The following is a 7,530-nucleotide window of genomic DNA, read 5'->3' as shown; positions in this document are numbered from 1 at the left end:
GGTCATCTCATAGCACAGGCCAGAGAAGCTCACCCAATGATTTCTGCATCAAGCTCATCACTTCTGACCTAAAGCATCGTTTTTAGAAAGATACCCAGCCTTGATTTAAGGCTTCCAAGGAACGGAGCATTAATAGGCATTATCTTCCGAAATTTCACTCGCCTACACATGGAGACAACAAGTCCTGGTGTTTTTTATTATTTGTATTACTTTAGCACTCACAAGCCCCCAGCTGAGATTGAGACCCCCACTGTGCCAAGGCATAGGCACTGACTTACTCAGATCCCGGGGGATGGCTTGACCCGCCACTCCACCCATTCTTCCAAGCCCCCACCCCACTTCTTCCTGCCCCTCCCCCTTCCTGCCCCTGCTCTTCCCTCTCCCCCAGTGCCTCCTGAACACCGCTGAACAGCTGATCACCAGCAGGCAGGAGACGCTGGGGGCGGGGGCGTTGGGGAGGCACTGATCTGCGGGACTTCTGGTGGGTACTGAACACCCACTATTTTTTTCCGTGTGTGCTCCAGCCCCAGAGCACCCACGGAGTTGGCGCCTATGGTGCCAGGCACTCTACAAACACATAGTAAGAGACAGACTCCGCCCCCAAAAGCCTACTCTCTAAATACACAAGACAGATACAGGGTGGGTGGGGAACTTGTGGCACAGAGAGACAAAGTGATTTCCTGAAGGTTGCTCTCACTGGAAGAGTCAGAAGGAGAACCCAAGCCTCCTGGCTCCTAGTTCAGTGCCTTAGTCACTAGCTCACACTACTTCTGGGAGCCCTTTAAAATTCCTCCTGTCCTACAGAGGATTTGCTACCTGCAGGGTGAATTCTCCTTCCTCCAGGACTGGAGGAATTTTGAAGGGCTCAGATTTATGATTCCACACTCTGTAACCCCAGGGATCAGGGAAGTGTGTTTTGATAGCAGACGAAGCTCAAGGCTTTCAGAGACTTGGTTTAGATGAGCACCCAAAGAACAGATGTCTGCACCCCAACTGTGGGCCCAGTCCTGAAAGGTGCTGAGCACCAGCAGCTCCTGTGAACTAGAATGGAGATTGCCCCCAGAATAGGGCGCCCAGACAGCAAGTGTGAAAAATCGGGACAGTGGGTGGGGGGTAATAGGAGCCTTTATAAGAAAAAGCCCCAAATATCGAGACTGTCCCTATAAAATCGGGACATCTGGTCACCCTAACCCAGAACTAATTTGGAACTTCTTTGGTCTGCAAAAATGGGGCTGGACATCTCCTGAGAAGGGCTGTCTGGTGAGCTTTCCAGGATTGCCTGCTTCCAGCCAGAATGCGCCTTCTGCTTCCTCTCTAGCTCAGAGCCAGGATGTGCAGAGACATCCCCCAAATGAAAAATTACAAGAGGGAGCGAGGCAAAATTGATGGAATTTTTACCAGGCTGTTAAAGTCACTGAGGCCAGCAGCGACTAGTGAGAGACATGTTCTAGCATCTACCATAGTGCATGTGATCATGTCTCCCTCTAGTGGCAGGTCACAGTGATTTCAACAGCCTTTTACTAGCCTACACTACTTTAGTTCACAAAAAGAAGAACAGGAGGACTTGTGGCACCTTAGAGACTAACAAATTTATTATACATATGCATATGCATCCGAAGAAGTGGGCTGTAGTCCACGAAAGCTTATGCTCTAATAAATTTGTTAGTCTCTAAGGTGCCACAAGTCCTCCTGTTCTTCTTTTTGCGGATACAGACTAACACGGCTGCTACTCTGATACTTTAGTTCAGTATCAGAGGGGTGTAGCCGTGTTAGTCTTGCATCTGAAGAAGTGAGGTTCTTACCCACGAAAGCTTATGCTCCCAGTACTTCTGTTAGTCTCAAAGGTGCCACAGGACCCTCTGTTGCTTTTTACTTTAGTTCAGACTCAAGTCCTGTGCTTTGGGTGAGGAACATTCTGGGTTCAATCCCCACTCATGACCATTGTGCCCTTATATTTATGCAGGTTAGTAACACTTGTGTGATCATCACACTTTTACCAGTCTGAGCACCTCCAAAGCAGTTCTCACATCTTACCCAGGGATCCTGCTTCCAGCTGCAAAGGCCACCACACTTTAAAAATAGGCATCTCCAATGAGGTTTTCATTTAGATTTAATATCACACTCACGGCATGTAAACTAAATACCACTCGATTATTAAAACCATATTCCTGGAGACTAAACTCCCATGTGAGAGATGCATGTGCATTTAATTGCTGTTAAACCTCTGCAAATATGCTTTCAATAAGGCACTGGTATTGTTTAGCATACGGATAACAACAACTACTGAAATCTAGAGCTGATACTGGAGTTTACTAAGATCGGGTTTCGAATGCTGCACTGGACAACGGATTATTGCGAACCAGTTTTCCGAAGTTGATCAGCAAGGGGCATGCTGTGTGTCAGTGCTCGCCATCTCTGGCCATCAAACCTGGCCTCAAACAACTCCACTGGCTCCCCTCCCTGCTCGTGTCAAGGTCCAGATCAAAACTGCCCTCCTTGTTTTTAAAAATCTTTCATGACAGAGCTAATTCCACCTCTCTCAAGATCCCGGAGCCTGATTCCCCTCTCACTGACATAGTGACAATCCAGAGCAACCCCACAGAAGTCAATGGCGTTACAGGGGTGTAATATCCCGGAGAAAGGAGAATTAGGGTCCTGACATCTTTTTACAGCCCTCCCACCCTCTCTACTCAGATATGCCCTTGGTAGCCCTTCACTCCCTCCCCACCATCTTGGCATTATTGGTGCAAGAGTCTTCTCCTTTGCAGCTCTTAAAGTCTAGAGCAGCCTTCCTGTATCGCTTGGCTTCTCTGATTCTCCATCTTTTCACTTATTCTCTAACTCCCTTTTGCAAACATGCTGTATCTTTACTTCCATACCAGTGCTTCTTAACACACTCCCCACCCCCTTCCCTCCTTCTCCTGCTATTTAATGCTGTAACTGTGTTGTCTAGCTCTGGCAATGGGTTTGGGGGCAAAAATATCTGTGAAAAACACAAGATTTGGTTCTTTCTAGCACCTTTCAGACCCTAAGCATCTCAGAGATCTGTGCTAAGTGATGCCTTAGACACTGAAGAGTGAAGAGGTTCTAGCTCGATCCATTTGACTAGGGAGGATAGGGATTGGGGGAAATGGTATTTTATAGGGTGAATACATCCAAAGAAATATGGGTCTCATTCAGGTTCTAGACTCATAGTTTCTTCAAACTCTTATTGCATCACAATGTGTTTACATAGTAACATACATATCAAATGCCATTTACTCCCTTTTTCTGTCTCCCCTCTCCATCCTTCCCCCCACACTTTTTGTGGCCTCTAGAATATTGTGACCAACACCCATAAAGCTTAGGGTGACCAGATGTCCTGATTTTATAGGGGTGCTTGTTCTGAGCTAACAGTTGTTATAAACTTGTGAGCTTGGAAAAAACCCGTGGGTGGGGTCTGAAGGACTGTTCACTGGCCAGAATCCTTGTTGGAGTTGGGGGTGATCTCTGGTAAGCTTGTTATCACTTGTGTTTTATTGTTTAGCTGTTTTCTCTGTAATGCTTTTTCCTTAAGCATAAATGTGCTTGCTCAGAAAGGGCTGCGTGGTGCCTTATACCTAGGGGCAGTTACACTGTTTATAGCCTCTGAGGGGAAAGCAAAGCAGGCCTCCTGAGGCAGTCTGACTTGCTGGGGAACTCACAGTGTAGTCAGGGAACCATTTAGCCTGAACATACCCCAGTCAGGAGGGAGCAAGACGTGTGTGTCCGCTCAAGAAAGATGATGACAGGGGAGCTGGGAGTCTGAGTTCGGGTGCTCTTGCTGGACCATGGAGTGGGGATACAGGTGCTGTTGTCCTGAACTGTGACATTTATCCTCCCGCCACCCCTGGGAGGCAGGGCAGTACTATAATTCCCATTTTACAGATGGGAACTGAGGAATAGAGAGGCAAAGGCCCAGATCCACAAAAGGTATTTACATTTCTAACTTCCATTGAAATTAGGAACTTAAATACCTTTGTGGATCTGAGCCTATGTGACTTGCCCACAGTCACAGAGGTGGTTTGGGGCAGAACAGGGACTTGAACCCAGCTCATCCAAGCCCTAGGCTGGTGCCCTAGGCACTGAGACCATGGTTCTGTATGTCATGAGACTGACAAGAAGCTTGTTGATGCTTCACAGTAGGTGGCGCTCTTCTCTCTGACTCCCTATTAGAACCATGTCCCAGCATGCTGATGGGAGGCACTGTGCTGCTGGGGGTGCAGTCTTTTGGAGGACAGGTGAGATCAAGGTCCTGACCATGCCAGGGCAATGAAAATCCCATGACAAGAGGGGGGTGCTTCTCTGTTCTTGGAAAATTCCAGTTGGGATAGTTACATTCTGCCTACCTTAAATTCCCCCCAAAATTACAACTGGATGCAATTGCCTTCATCTCATGAATGAAACTCTTTAGCATCATTGGGGGGTGTTCTTCTGGATCTGCAATGCTCCCCACTAGTAGCTTCATTGCAGCAATGGACAGAGTGATAGTTATAAACTGTTATATAGGTTTATAAAGAACTTTGGGATCCATTTGGATGAAAGGGTCTATATAATGTAGCAGAAGACAAGAACCCTTGACCCCAACTGCAGATCCTAGATACAAACTTCTCATCTTGCAAAGGGAACAAGCCAAACCCTGCCTGGACCTGTGCAATCCTAAACATTGGGATTGCAAATCTGAATTGTCACCGATTTCAGGATGATGGAAATTGGCGTTTGGACTTGGCTCACCTGGATCCAGATATGGTTCTGGCCTATCTTTAATATAAAGATTGCTCTCCTTCGCTAAATAGTCCCATGACTAGCTCAGGGAAAATATGGAATCTGACACGAGACTAACCTCAGCTCAGCTTCCAAAGAGGAAAGGTTAGATCAGAGTTGCTGGAACTATGGGCGCTGCCGCACCCCATCTTGAAGTGGTTTCCATCATAGACAGGGTTTACAGATTAGTTCAATGACTCAGCACCCCCGCTATACAGATTGTTCTAGCGCCCAGGGTTAGATATTCTAACCTTGTAAGGGTGATCAGATAGCAAGTGTGAAAAATCAGTCAGGGGGTGGGGGGGTAATAGGCGCCCATATAAGAAAAAGCCCCAAATATCAGGACTGTCCCTATAAAATCAGGACAGCTGGCCACCCTAAGCCTTGTGGGTGTTGGTCACGATATTCTAGAGGCCACAAAAAGTGTGTGGGAAGGGTGGAGAGGGGAGACAGAAAAAGGGAGTAAATGGAGTTTTTTTTCTCCTTCCAAGATGCTTTAGGGCGTGACACAAAATGGCCTTCTCAGAATGGAAACAGTGACCTCTCTTCACGCTAAGTATTGGTCTGTGCTTACGAAGGGTGGGAGCAAAAGTTGCTATTTACTTTCCATACGGTTTGTGTTTGTTGACAGCTGGCACGCGAAGGGCCTCATAGCAACAGCCCCTCTTTTTAACTCTACCTGGCAAAGCGCTTGGCCAGGGAGGGACAGCCATCAACTGACTTCCCAGCATGCCTTTGGGGGCAGAGAATCTATCAAACCCACCTGATGTCAAGGGCATGGAGAGAGTGAATTGTGAAACATACAAAGAATGTGAAGCTGCATGGGGAAAGAGGTCCGAGGAGAAGAAAAGCCAATACATCCAGGACCTAACAGCAAGGTGAAGAAGAGCTCGATGCGAGACAGAAAGGAGGAGGATCTATGAAAGAGAGCGAGTTTGTGTGTGTGCATTTGTAGATGGGCTCCTATGTTTGAATGTCACTGGAATTGTGTGAGGGGGCTCCCCCCACACAAAGATAGGCTGTTCCAAACTCTCATCCCTTGCTTTGGGGTGGAAAACTCTCCTACAGCCTTTGGGGAGCTGGGAACTTACCCAGAGTCACAGAGCTAGTCCAACAACTTCATCCGCATGGCCAGAACAACACTATCATTAACTGGCACAGTTAATGCAAGTAGAATGAATAAAGCCAAGGTGCTTAACAACGGAGCTCTAATTCCATCAGTGACCATACAGTCCAATGGCTCCTCCAGCTTCAACCCACCAGCTCTCAGAGCAGAGGCTGATTCTTGAGTGAAGTGCAGTGCAAACCTAGTGACTACATACTCAGGCACACATCCCCTTTCCCCCGTTCTTTTATAAAATGGCCTTCCCATCTTCCAATGAGATTACAGCTAGCAACAGGACAGGGTTAACGTTTCCTACCAGAAGCCATGATGGGGATGGTCAGGCGTTATGGTCAGAGCTGTGGGGCCAGAGCCAGAATCAGGAGTCCAGAGCAGGGTTGGAGTAAGGCCAGAGTGAGAATAAGCCTGGAGCAGGACTAGGAACAGGTCTGGAGTAGGCTAATGTTTGGGGAGTCTGTTACCACTGTCAGGCAGGGAAGAGCTCCAAACCCTGGAGTGCCATTGAACAGACTGAGCTGCTAGGCCTCTTGTGAGGCTTATATACCTGCCCAAGAGTCTCCAGACCAGTTCCTAGCTTGTGGATTGGCTGGAGCCTAGCACAGGAATGACTCATCACCTTACACTACTCAACCAGGGCTCGGGGGAGAGGAGTAGAGAGCATAGGTGCCGACTTCTGCTGGCGCCGGTGGGTGCTCGACACCTTTCTGTCCCCAGCCCCACCCTGACTCCACCACTGCCCCGCCCCCATTGCAACCCCTTCCCCAAACCCCAGAGGTTTAGGTTGAATATTAAGAAAAACTTTTTCACTAGAAGGGTGGTGAAGCACTGGAAAGGGTTACCTAGGGAGGTGGTGGAATCTTCTTCCTTAGAGGTTTTTAAGGTCAGGCTTGACAAAGCCCTGGCTGGGATGATTTAGTTGGGGATTGGTCCTGCTTTGAGCAGGGGATTGGACTAGATGAGGTCCCTTCCATCCCTGATATTCTATGATTCTATGAGTCTGTGACACGTGTCAGTCTGCAGGGCTTCGTGCAAACCCCTGGCCCTGCCCACCCCCGCCCTTGTTTTTCAGGGTGTGTGGGTTCATACCCTCAGTCTGGGGTTTGGCTTAAAATGATACTCATTGGAAACTGCTAGCTGCTGCATGGTTTCAAAGGGAACCATAAATCTTCCCTGGAAGCCAGGGATTCACTTGGAACTGGGTGAGAGAGGCCCAGATCTGAAACCAGCAGAGTGGATGGGGGCTTTTGAACAAAAGGCTCCCATAGTTCCCTTGAGGAGCTCCAGTGTGAGGCCTGGCAAACGAATGGACTGACCCCACTGCCCTCACTCTCCAATCTATTCCCACAGAATAAAGACCTGCAGTTCGGTGGCTTCCTGAAATGGGCTCTGTGTATCGCCCAAAGGCTGCCTCTGAGCAAATCACCGAGGCTCACTTCCCATTAAGTTCCTGCCTCCCCCATTCCTCTTCACAGGTCAGACAGCATCTGTCTGACTAATGACTGACTGGCCCGAAGCATCAGGTTTCAGTTCTAAAAGTGATGGACAGTGTGCGTGGAGAGGTATGGCTATATGGAGGAAAACTGGACAAGATTTACCCTGCAGGGGTCACGTTCCTACCCTAGAGC

Source organism: Chrysemys picta, chromosome 3 (assembly GCF_011386835.1).
Source record: "Chrysemys picta bellii isolate R12L10 chromosome 3, ASM1138683v2, whole genome shotgun sequence".
Classification (NCBI taxonomy): Eukaryota; Metazoa; Chordata; order Testudines; family Emydidae; genus Chrysemys; species Chrysemys picta.
This window is presented reverse-complemented; position numbering follows the sequence as displayed.